The sequence below is a fragment of the Apodemus sylvaticus genome, chromosome X, assembly GCF_947179515.1.
Source record: "Apodemus sylvaticus chromosome X, mApoSyl1.1, whole genome shotgun sequence".
NCBI classification, from domain to species: domain Eukaryota; kingdom Metazoa; phylum Chordata; class Mammalia; order Rodentia; family Muridae; genus Apodemus; species Apodemus sylvaticus.
In genome coordinates this window covers 130,624,648-130,637,046 of record NC_067495.1, presented here as the reverse complement: position 1 = coordinate 130,637,046, position 12,399 = coordinate 130,624,648, and the positions used below count along the sequence as shown (strand labels likewise).

At 43.0% G+C, this 12,399-nt stretch overlaps 1 pseudogene; it reads left to right on the top strand.

The window, feature by feature from the left end:
* The first annotated feature begins 11,377 nt into the window (after positions 1–11,377).
* LOC127674683 (methyl-CpG-binding domain protein 3-like 2B) lies at positions 11,378–12,085 on the top strand (annotated as a pseudogene).
* The last annotated feature ends 314 nt before the right edge of the window (positions 12,086–12,399 follow it).

Here is a 12,399-nt window from a genome sequence, read left to right as displayed (position 1 = left end):
ATTGACATTCATGGAGTAGGCATTAAGTCAAATAAGACATTGGTTGACTACTCCTACAAGTTCTGTGCCACCATTACCCTAGCATATGTTGCAGACAAAACAGACTGTAGGTTAAAGGTTTTGTGGCTCAGTTGGTGTTTATATTTCCATTTAGAGAGAAAAAAAGTGATGAAAGGAACATGAAACATCACAGGACACGTGGAAAGAAGTACTTGGCAAATGTTCAAGTGAGCATTAGCTGTAGGAAGTAAGGCTGGGAAACTAAACTAGTACCAGATCACGAGGGCTTCAAATTCCTGAAGTAAAAGTATATGACCTTTATTTCAAAGGTATTGCCATTGCTTTTTGAACATGGAGATGATGTAAATAAATCTACACTTAGACTCCTGATCTGACATCTTTCTAATGAATATGTCTGTATAGTAGAAAGACATTATCCATTTTATTATCTTGTACTTCTCTTACACATGTGGCCTTTTACAGGATAACAACTGTGTCATCCCACAATGTGTGTGCTGAAACCCAATGTCCATTATGAGGGTATTTATTCGAAAGGATCCTTTGGTGGGGAGGTGATTACATCATAAAATCAGACTTTTGGTGAATGAGATAGTGTCCTGCAAAGCCTATGAAAGGCTTTCTTGACCCTCTCCTGCCAATAGGCACAGAAAAGAAGATGGCATCTAAAACTAAGAATGAAGACCTCAGCAGACATTCCTTCTGTTTATGCTTTTATCTTTAATTTCATACCTTCCAGAACTATGAAAACAATGAGAAATAATTTTCTGGTTTTTATAAGCTGACAAGTCTGTTGTATTTTTATAATAGCAGTCCAAACAGGCTGAAATGAAGGTTTTTGGTAATAAATTAGTTCTTGAATTAAGTAAGAATTATGAAATATTTTGAGCTGAATATAAATAAAATATAACATCAAACATTTGTAGAATGCTACTAAATGTATATAAAGCAGGATATCTACTACAACAAATGCTTCCATTCATAAACAAGGGTGAAATCTAGGTGTGGCAACACACAGCTGTATTGGCGATCATAAGGTTGAAGCTTGTCTGGGCTAGAGAACATGAATTTGATAGAAGAGAGACATGAAACTATGAAGAGGGAAAGGAAAGGAGGGAAGGAGGGAGGGATGGAAAGATTAAAAGGCTTTAAAGTAGTGTCTACCTTAAGGAATCTGTCTTAAGAAACTGTAAAGAGAAAAACTATATAGAGAAAAGGATATAATAAAGAATGTCATGTCAAATAGTGAAAACAAAAACCAAAAAAATAAATAAATAAATAAAATAAAGCAAAAGAATGCAATAAAACCTGGTTCTTTTTTATTGGATATTTTATTTATTTTAAACCTTGTTCTTTAGAAAAAATAAAACTGGAAAATCTTTAGTCAGACCTACTAAAAAAGGCAAAACTTAGTATCACAGGCAGGCATGCAGCCCACAAGGAGTGTGCTTACCTAGCATATCTGAGGGACCTAAAGAATATTAATATTAAGAAGATGAAATATAGAATTATTATAGATATGGCACATATAAGAAGGAGAAATAAGGGAAATATGAGCAGTTTCAGAAAATAGCAACTATTAATTTGTTTCATAGACTTAGAGCTCTTGATGTAATGAACAAATTGCTTAAAAGCCACAAACCATGAAAAAGCACTCAAAAGTAAATCATGACCTTAATAGCTCTCTCTCTCTCTCTATTAAGTAAATTGAACTCATAACTTGAAACTTCTCCATGAGGAGAACTCTAGGCCTAGATGGTGTCATTAGTAGAGTTTACCAAAGATACTAGCAGGGAATACATCAAATTTATATAAACTTATATACAACCTTGAAATTGAAAGCAATTTTCAAATTACTCAACAAGACTAGCAATACCCTTAGATCAGACAGCTCTCAAAAGAAGAAGAAAAAAACAAATGGCTGCTAAGTATTTGGAAATGTGTTTCATATCCTTAGCCATAAGAGCAATGCAGATTAAAACTACTTTGGGATTTCATCTCACACACACTGTGAAAAATCACATTTGAAGCAAGCTTGTTGAGACCCTGTGTCAAATGAACCCTTAATAATAGTAAGGAGTGTGCACATGCACACACACACACACACACACACACAGATCAAACAACCATCATTTTAAAAAGTAAAATTTCCATAGTGGTTGTTCAAGTTTGCACTCCTACAAGCAGTGGAGAAGCGTTCTCCTTGGTCTATATCCTCACCAGCATGTGCTATCCCTTGAGATTTTTTTATCTTAGCTATTCTGATCAATGTAAGATAGAATCTCAGAGTTATTTTGATTTGCATTTTCCTGAAGACTAAAGAATTTGAATGTTTCTTTAAGTGCTTCTCGGCCATTTCAGATTTCTCAGTTGAGAATTCTGTTTCACTCTGTACCCCATTTTTCCAGCTATATTAATTTCTTTTTTGCTTATTTATTGACTTTACATCCCAATTGCAGCCTTCCTCCTCCCAGTCTCCCCCTCACTTCTGAGAAGGGAGAGTGCCCACACTCCTGGTACCAACCCACTCTGCCACCTCAAATCACTGCAGGACTAGGTACATCCTCTCCCACTGAGGCCAGAATAAGGCAAACCAGTTAGGGGAACAGGATCCATAGGCATACAACAGAGTCAGGTAAGCCCCTGCTATTGCATTTTATAAAAAATAAAGAGTCAGGATATGTTTGGTAAAGGTGCAGTTCAGTGAGAAGGAAGGGGTGTCTCTCCAGGACCAGGTGCCTATCCTTCCTTCTTGGACATCATCTGATAAGTGGGAAGGGGTTGTTTGGGGAACAGGAGGAAGGAAGATGGCTTATGGGACTTTGGAGGAGGGGGATCCAGAAAAGGGGAAATCATTTGAAATGTAAATAAAGAATATATCTAATAAAAATAAACTGATGTAGAATTTAAAAAAAGGAAGGGGTGTCTCTTCAGGCCCATCCAAAGACATCCCTTCTCCCTGAGGTACCAGCCATCAGCCATATAACAGATATAGTATGGATAGTATGGAATAGAGTTTATTTAGGGCACAGGAAGGAGAGTTTAAGAGAGAGAGAGAGACAGAGAGAGAGAGAGAGAGAGAGAGAGAGAGAGAGAGAAGGAAGAGGAGGACGAGGAGGACAAGGAGAAGAGGAGGACGAGGAGGAAGAGGAGAAGAAGAAGGAGGACGAGGAGGAGAGAAAGAGAAGAAGAGAAGAAGAAGAAGAAGAACAAGAACAAGAACAAGAAGAAGAAGAAGAAGAAGAAAAAGAAGAACAAGAAGAAGAGGAGGAGGAAGAAGAGAAGGAGGAGAAGAAGACGAAGGAGAGAAAGAAGAAGAGGAGGAGGAGGAGGGAGAGAGGGGGGAGAGAAGAGGCTGGCCATGAACATGTGGAAGGGGGAGGGGAAGACAAGGGACAGAGAAGGTTAGAGAGTAAGAGGGTAAGAGGGTAAGAGAGAGAAGGGGGCAAACAGCCCCTGTTAGAGTGAGTCAGGCATAGCTAGCTATTGCCAGGTAACTGTGTGGCAGAGCCTAGAAGGAAAGATAGCAGCCCCTCTAGTTTTAGGGAACCCACATAAAGACTAAGTTGTACATCTGCTACATATATGCTGGAGGGGGTCCAGCCTTTCTGTGCTCTTTGGTTGGTGGTTCAGTCTCTGAGGGCCCCCAAGGGTCCATGTTAGTTGACTCTTTTGGTCTTCCTATGGAGTTCCTATCTACTCCTTTTCCTTAATCCTTCCCACATCTCTTCCACAAGACTTCCTGAGCTCAGTCTATAGTTTGGCTGTCGATCTCTGCATCTGTTTCATGTACCACGGTTTAAAATTTGGGTTATTTGGATTTAATTTTTTGAGTTCTTTATATATTTTGGATATTAACCCTCTATTGGATATAGAGTTGATGAGGATCTTTTCCCATTCTGTAAGTTGCCATTTTGTCCTATTGACAGTGTCCTTTGTCTTACAGAAGCTTTGCAGTTTTATGCAGTCCCATTTACTAATTGTTGATCTTAGTGACAGTTTCTCAGAAAACACGAAATATTTCTATCTCAAGACACAGATATACCACTCCTGGTCATATACCCAAAATATTTTCCATCATACCACAAGGACACTTGCTCAACTATGTTCATAGCAGTTTTATTCGTAATAGCCAGAAAGTGGAAACAACCCAAATGTCCCTCAACCAAAGAACAGATACAAAAAAAAAAAAGTGGTTCATTTACACAATGGAATACTATTCAGCCAATAAAAATGAGGCCATCATGAATTTTGAAGTCAAATGGATGGAACTAAAAAAATGTCATCCTGGGTGAGGTAACCCAAACCCAGAAAGGCAAGCATGGTCTGTACTCCCTTATAAGTGAATATTACCATAATGTACAGGATATCCATGCTAAAATCCACAGACCCAAAGAAGCTAAGTAAAAAGGAGGACCCAAGAAACAATGCTTGAATCTCCCTCAGAGGGGAAATAAAATAGACATCTATCAGATGTGGATGGAGAGGGAACTGGGTGAGAGAGGGATGGGAAGGAAACAGAGGTGGGGAGCAGTTATGGGGAAAGCAAGGGTGGAAATTGAGAGGGTTGGTAGAAGAGAAATCAGTGGGGAGGCATCTCTGAAACAAACTGGAGTCCTGGGATGGGGAGGTTCCCAGGAGGATATGAGGGTAACCCTAGCTAAGAGTCCTAGCAACAGAAGTTATGGAGCCTTAAGAGCTCACTTCCTGTAGCCAGGAAGGATTTCCAGTGGAGGCAGGAGGCACCAACCCACCCACAAAACCATTGGCTCAAAATTGGCCCTGCCTACAAGATGTGCAGGGATAAGGATGGGACAGAGATAGAAGGAATGTCCTACCAATGACACCCCGACTTGAGACCCAGCCTATGGGAGAGAGCCAACCCCTGACATTATTAATGATTCTCTGTTATGCTTGCAGACAGGAGCCTACAATAACTGTCTCCCGAGAGGCTTCATCCAGCAGCAGATGGAAACATGCTGAAACCCACAGTCAAACTTAGCTAAGCAGAGCTCAGAGAGGCTTGATTGTGAGAGTCCAGGGAAAGACTGAGGGAACCAGAGGGGTCAAAGACCCCACAAGAAGAGCCATAGAGCCATGTAACCTTATTCCATGGGCTCGCAGAGACTGAAGCACCAACCAAAGAGCAGGCATGGACTGGACCTAGGCCCTCTACACATATTTAGCAGATGTGCAGTTTGGCCTTCATGTGGGTCCCCCAAAAATTTTAGTGGGGGCTGTCTCTAACTCAGACTGTTGCCTGTCTTTATATCCTTTTTCCCTAGCTGAGATGTCTTGTTTGGCTTCAGTGGGAGAAGATGTGCTTAGTCCTGTTGAGATGTGATATGCCAGGATGGGTTGGTACCCAGTGGGGGTATCCCTTCTCTGAAAAGAAGGTGGGAAAGAATGGGAGAATGGGGTGAGAGGGTGGGTCAGTGAGGACAGTAGGGAGGGGTGCTGTGATCAGGGTGTAAATATATAAATAAGTAAATAAAAATAAATTGGAGAAAAGAAAATTTGTGTTCCTTCAAAATAACTGTTAAAAGAATGAGAAGCATGAGAAAGCACTGAACAGAAGGAAACACTCAGAAATTTAATTTTCCTGAGAGCTTATTTATGGGATATCTGTGTCTGTCTCTATCTGTAGCTCTATTTATAAACTTCAAATCCTACGAAAAGATAAGAAACATCCAAACCCCAATATACAAATGACAAGTCCATCATAAAAGCATGCGCAACACTTTTACTCATGAAGCAAATGCTAATTAAACTCCACCACAGCCATAAGGGAAAATGTAAAATGAAAAGTCAAAGAAAAAGAAAAATCAAAAGCATAAAAATGGATGATGTAGGAAAGCAAAAGAAAGGAGAAGTCAGAAGAACAGAAAAAACTTTAAGAGGTGAGTGGGACAAGTAGCCTGGCAATGGAAGCAAGAGAAAGGAATGTGGATTAATTTGTGTCTGTCCTCTTCCTCTTCACAGTAACTTAACCTCCTGGTCTATCTGTTGGGATTCCAAAGCAAGACAAGAGGCCAAAGTCTTTGTTCACATTTTCAGCACCTGAGTACTCAAGAACTAACAGCCTCAGATGGGTGAGGTAGCTCCTGCTTATAATCTCAAGAATTTGGAAGGCTAGGGCAGAAAGATAGGCATGAGCTGGAGGCCATTATAGGCCATAAAGATAGTTCCAAGCTAGTTTGATCTGTACTGGGCGATCCTGACTTAAAGCAAAAACCCCTTAAACTGTCTAGGGAATAATATCAGTGCTTGCTGGTAAGCGGTCATTTGTGCTTGTTCATAAGAGGAAATCATTTTGAATACACAAAGGAGAATAACTTCTTAGTTCATAGATGTAACTCTTGTTTACCAAAACTTTTCTCCCTATTTCTTAAAGGTATAGGATAGCATATCCAATCTGAAAGACCGACCTTCCTTCCTTCCTTCCTTCCTTCCTTCCTTCCTTCCTCCCTCCCTCCCTTCTTTCTTCCTCTCTCTCTTTCTTTCTCTCTCTCCTTCTCTCTCTCTCTCTCTCTCTCTCTCTCTCTCTCTCTCTCTCTCTCTCTCTCTCTCTCTCTCTCTCTCTCCCCTCTCTCTTTTCTTTCTTCCTAGTTTTTTTCAAGACTGGGTTTCTGTGTGTAGTCCTAATTGTCCTGGAACTCATTCTGTAGACTGGACTGGCCTTGAACACACAAAGATCCACCTGCCTCTGACTCCTGGGTGCTGGGATCAAAGGTGTGTGCCACCATAGGCCAGCATCAAGATAGTTCTTTCTTTTGAATTTTTAATTGATTCTTTATGAGTTTCATATCATGGGCCTCAGTCCTGCTCATCGCTCCTTTCTTTCATATCTGACTCTCACCCTTGCAACCTCCTCCAAAAAACAAGAAAACCCACACAAACAAAGAAACAAACAAAAAAACCAAAGCATAAAAACATCTCATTGTGGAAGCTATAGTATGTCAGTGTGTCCTGCAGTTTATCCCTTTGTCCATACATCTTCACTTGCAAATGTTCACTGCAATGAGTTTGGTTTGAGATCTCTGGCTTCTGTAATGCCATTAATACTGGAAGCTCACTTGAACTTCTCCTGGTTATCCTGTTGTTGCCCTGTGTCATGGAGATCTTGCAAGTTTCAAATAACAAGACTAGCCCCCTTCACAGCACTATTCGTAGATGAAATAGATTTAGGGGTGGGACATTTCAGAGCCCTGGATCTGGCCTTGGCTGGTCAGTCTACAGGCCCTCCCTTATCCATACCATCAGGGAAAACTCTCTAGCCTGCCCTTAGCTAGGCCACCCAATGCTATCATCCTCTGGAGGCAGGGTCGGCTTTCCTGCTCTCATGCCCTCACGGTTGACTCACCCATGCCTTTACCATCAGGGCCAGCTCGTTTGTGTTGGCCAGGTGAGATGCTGGGCAAGTTCTCCAGATTGCAACACCCAGTAATGTGGTAGGGCTAGCTCTCCAGCTCTCATGCCCAAGGGGGCCAGCTCTCCCAACTACAACAGGGGGTGAGGGGGAAGGTGGAGCAGGCACTACCCCTATACCCACATCACCTTAAGGCAAACAAGTGGTGGAGCCAGTTTTCCCTAGCTCTCATCCTCAGGGCTGGCTCACCTGCATTCTTTCAACCAGGACTATCACTACTGTGCTGCCCTAGAAAGATGTAGGGCCTACTTTCTGGAGTGTTGCAACAGGCAAGGGGGCAAAATAGGCTCTCCTGACTTCATGACCCCAAGACAAGCATTCCTGATTCATATGTGGCAAGAGGCAAGGAGGAGGGGGAAGGCATCACCCAGGCACCCATGCCACCCCAGGGTAGGTGAGTGGTAGGGCCAGATGTCCTCTACTCTTGCCCTCTGTGCTGGCTCACCTGTTCCCCTTCCACCACAGTCAGGTCTGCTGTACTGTCCAGGAAAGGCTTAGGCCCAGTTCTCTTGAGTGCTGCAGCTATGAGGGACAGAGCTAGCTTTCCTGAGCTCCTGGCCCTGTAAGCATCTTTCCCAATTTCTAAATCAAGGGGAGGGGCATCACCTCTGCACCTCAGCAGATGAATGCCCATCGGGGCCAGTTCTACTGTTCTGCCTGGGTGAGGCCCAGGGCCCACTCTCCAGAGTGCTGCCATGTTAGAGATGGGGCTAGCTCTCCAGAGCCTCACATCCAGTGTGGGGGCAGGGCCAGTTCTACATAGCTCCTGAACATCCAGGTGTGTTCAGGGACATCCCCATGTTCTCTAGTGGTAATATGAGCCAGGGACATCAGCATTAACCCCTGCCACTGAAAAATCATCAACTCAGGCATGGCCCTCATCAGTAGCTCAGGCTGGGACCTCCCCATGGCCCCAGGTGACAGGACTTGACACTAATAACAATAGGGTACTCCTCTCCACCCTAGAGTCTCCAGTTTCTTCTTCACAATGCTCAAGCTGATCCACTGTTTTCTCTCCCATCTGACCACCACATATTTTAGTGTTACCTCCAGTTCCAGGCTGGCCATGTGACATCTTTCATCCACATGTGTGGTGTGTAGGCAAGCAGGTGTCTATGATATGTCTTTGTCATGCACTGAAGGGCAGGCCTGTGGGTGGCATTGCGATTCATAGGTCTCTTGTCTTGCTTCTTCTGTACTTGTGCTGCCTGGATGTGATTTTGATTTTGTGAAACCTAGGCTTAAGACAGCTTCGGTCACCAGGATCAAGCTAGGATAAACAAAGGATAGCCATCTGCTCTCCCCTTGACTGGTATAAGAACAATAATACCAACAAGGTATCTCTTTGCTCATTGCCTGGGGGGTGGCAAGATATTTCTTAAGGAGAATAAAAAAGAATGAAGGTCTCCAGTGGGGTGTGGACTGGCTAGTTTATGTCTACTAGCCACAAGTTCTACTCATATGAGCAGCCCTCACTTTTAAATTTAATTTTTTTTAAAAAAAAATGCCTCCATATGATCAGGCTATCAGCGAGCCTATTAGGTATTTTCTTAATTAGTACTTGATGTGGGAATGCCCAGCCCATTGTGGGTGGTGCCAACCCTGGACTTGTGGTCCTGGTTCTTTATGAAAGGAAGCTGTATTAACTATGGGAAGCAAGCATCACCACTCCACGGCCTCTGCATCAGCTCCTGCCTCCAGGTTCCTGTTTTGAGTTCCTGCCTTCATTGCTTGTGATGATTAACTGCTATGTGGAACTGTGAGTGAAATAAACCTTGTTATTCTGAAGATGCTTCTGATCATGGTGTTTCACCACAACAATAGCAACCACAACTAAGATTGGTACAGGAAAAGAAAGAAATTAAATTTGATTAAAATTGTCGATTGTTGAATTACAATGGTTCTTTTTTAGTTATTTCATTTACTTGCATTCCAGCTGTTGTCCCCTCCCACTCTCCTCTCACAGTTCCTCATCCCATTCCTCTTCTCCCTTGCCTCTGAGAGGGTGCTCTTCCTTCCCTCCACCGGGGGCCTTCCCCCCTTCCCTGGAACATCAAGTCTCTCAAGGAGTATAGGTATCTTTTCCCACTAAGGCCAGATCAGGCACTCCTCTGCTATATATATGCTGGGAGTGAGAGTGGGGGCCAAGACCAGCCTGTGTATGCTGCGCGGTTGGTAGACCTGTCTCTGGGAGTTCCCAGGGTCTAGGTTTGTCAAGACTGCTGGTATTCCTATGAAGTCAACCTCCCCTTGAGCTTCTTCAGTCTTTCTCTAATTCAACCATAGAGGTCCCTGATTTCAGTCCAATGGTTGGATTTATCTGCATCTATCTCAGTCAGCTACTGGTAGAGCCTCTTGGGGGACAGTCATGTCAGGCCCCTGTCTGTAAGCACATCATAGCATCAGTAATATTGTCAGACCTTGGTGTCCCCTCATGGGATGGATCTCAAGTTCGGCAGGTCATTGGATTGACTTTCCTTCAGTCTCTTCTCCATTTTGTCCCTGCAGTTCTTTTAGACAGGAACCATTCTGGATCAGAAAATTTGACTGTGGGTTGGTAACCCTGTTCTTTCAGTTGAGTCCATGTCTATTTACTGGAGATGGACTCTTTGAGTTTTCTTCCCCCACTGCTGGGCATTTTTGGCTAAGGTTACCCCCACACTGAGTCCTGACTCTCTCATGTCCCAGGTCTCTGGAACATTCTAGAGAGTCCCCCTACCTCTTACCCCCAGATGCTGCATATTTCCATTCATTCTTTGAGCTTTGTTTTTATTTTTCTAAGCCCTCTTCCAACAGGACATATGTCAGCAAGCATCCCTCATTGATGGTCAACAAATTAACAAGATGTACTTGAGCTGAAGCTGTGTTTTATTGCTGATGGTATTTTAGCTAGTCTCTCCAGAAGCCATATCACAGGAAACAATTTCTTCCTGGTGCTGCGTATTTGACTCAGGGCTTCATGCATACTAAGCCAGCACTATACCACTGAATGAAAACCAAGTGAGCCATTGGCAGTATGACTCAGAATCTGACTTAAACAGAATGTATCCAGTGCTCACAGAATCGTTTAATAAGACAACTAGAACTCAATATAGACAGGAGTCTAGCATGGGCTACAGTCCTATTTGTTATGTTTTAGGACATAGACTGACCCTGACTTTAGGGAACCCTAGGGCTTCATGCCTGATGAAATTTTTCTGGGAGTTCTTTCTCATGAATAACTCCAAACTTGCTCTTGGGAGCTTCTAAAGCCAGAAGCCCGTATATTGCCCTTCAAGTTAAGAAGTCAATGCAGAAGCTCCCTGGACCCTATGACTCAAGAAATGTGTGTAGCCACTAGTTGGCCAACAGCCTCAACCCCGCTCTCAGAAGCTGATGGCATGAAATTCTGGAGTCAGACATGTTCTAGTGGCCAAAAAGTAGACCTCTGTCAGGATGGACAGAGGTGACTCCATTAAGTCATATTGCTACTGACAATGGTGTGGTGCCAGAGAGCAGCAGACAGTTTTTTTTTCTCCCCACAAGGAAGGCTTTGTTCAAGCATCATAAGCAAACAAAAGAGTTTGAGTGCTTTTGAGACCCTATGGCCAAAGACATGACAAAAACAATAACAAAAATCAAATCAAAACAAACAAAAATTTTGACTCATGGTTTCAGAGAGAGAAAATCCCAATGATCTTGTCATGATGATGGAAGTAAGTATCTCTATCCCTGGTGGCAAGAACATGTATTTACACTGTGGTCATAGGCTGGGAAACAGACAATGGCTAGAATAAAGAGCAGGTATCACCCTAAAAGGTCTTCCCAAAGGCCCTTCTTTTGTCATCTCACTTTTGCCCCCACTTAAAAGTTCAGTGACTTGGTCATTTCCAGCAACTCAGACCTTGTCTGCATCTCTGCCGTGGAACTTTTAGGACAAATTCTATAACCATGGAGGGACCTTCAGTAAACTCAGTTTCAAGCTGACCTTTGATAGGAAGGTTCACAAGAAGTATGACACCCAACAAGTTACAGAAGAGAATAAAGATCCAAGTTGCCCAGGGCAAGATTAATGCCAAACACGGAACTGGTGTTACTTCCAGAAATCCTGTGAGGTTGAGCAGTTGCATCTTCCCCAAGCCTGTGGCCATAATAACTTCGTACCCTGAGAATGAAGCCACTTAAAGGAGAGAGGAAGCAAAGCTAAAGAAACCCCAACAGTTCTTTTCATTGAAGAGACTGCAGAAACATCAAGTTGGAAACAGTAAAGGGGGGTCTATCATGTCTAGTGAAGCCTACAAACCCTGTAGAAAGAATTGCACTGGGAATGCAGTATGAAGCCAATGACCAAAGTGGTTCTAGGGATCAGTTCACTCCTGGAGAAGCCACCTCTGTCCAATCCCCCAGGTTTGGAAAAGGCTGAGCAAGTGGGTCTTCAGCTGTCACCATCTTTCTCCAGTCAAGGGGTAACAATGCCACTGCCCCTTCATCTGTCACCATCTTACCACATGCATTCAAGACATTATTGCAGACATCTTGAGACAGACCTGGAAGGTAAAGAAAGCCAGGAAGAGACTGGCAGAAGCCTTGGAGGCAGACAGACTTGCCAGGCAGGCAGAGAACATGGGGGAACAAAGAAGAGTAGAAAACATGTGTTGAGGTCTCTGTAAGTTTTTGAAGGAACTTTTGGGTCTTTTTGGTTTTGGTTTTTCAAGACAGGGTTTCCAGATGTAACCCTGTTTGTCCTGGAGACCTGTCGCTGCCTCCAGAGTGTTGAGTTTAAAGGAAAGTGCCACCATCACCCACTATTACTTGTATGTTTTTAAATAACAAGTTTAACAAACCCAACTCACCCCTTTTTAAGCTTTTGGAAAGGCAAAAAATATAAGCAGTGATGCTTTAAATAATGGTGTTTCAGGTTTGGATAGAAATGTTCTTTGAGAGAATTCATGTGAAAATATTCTTTTGGTCAG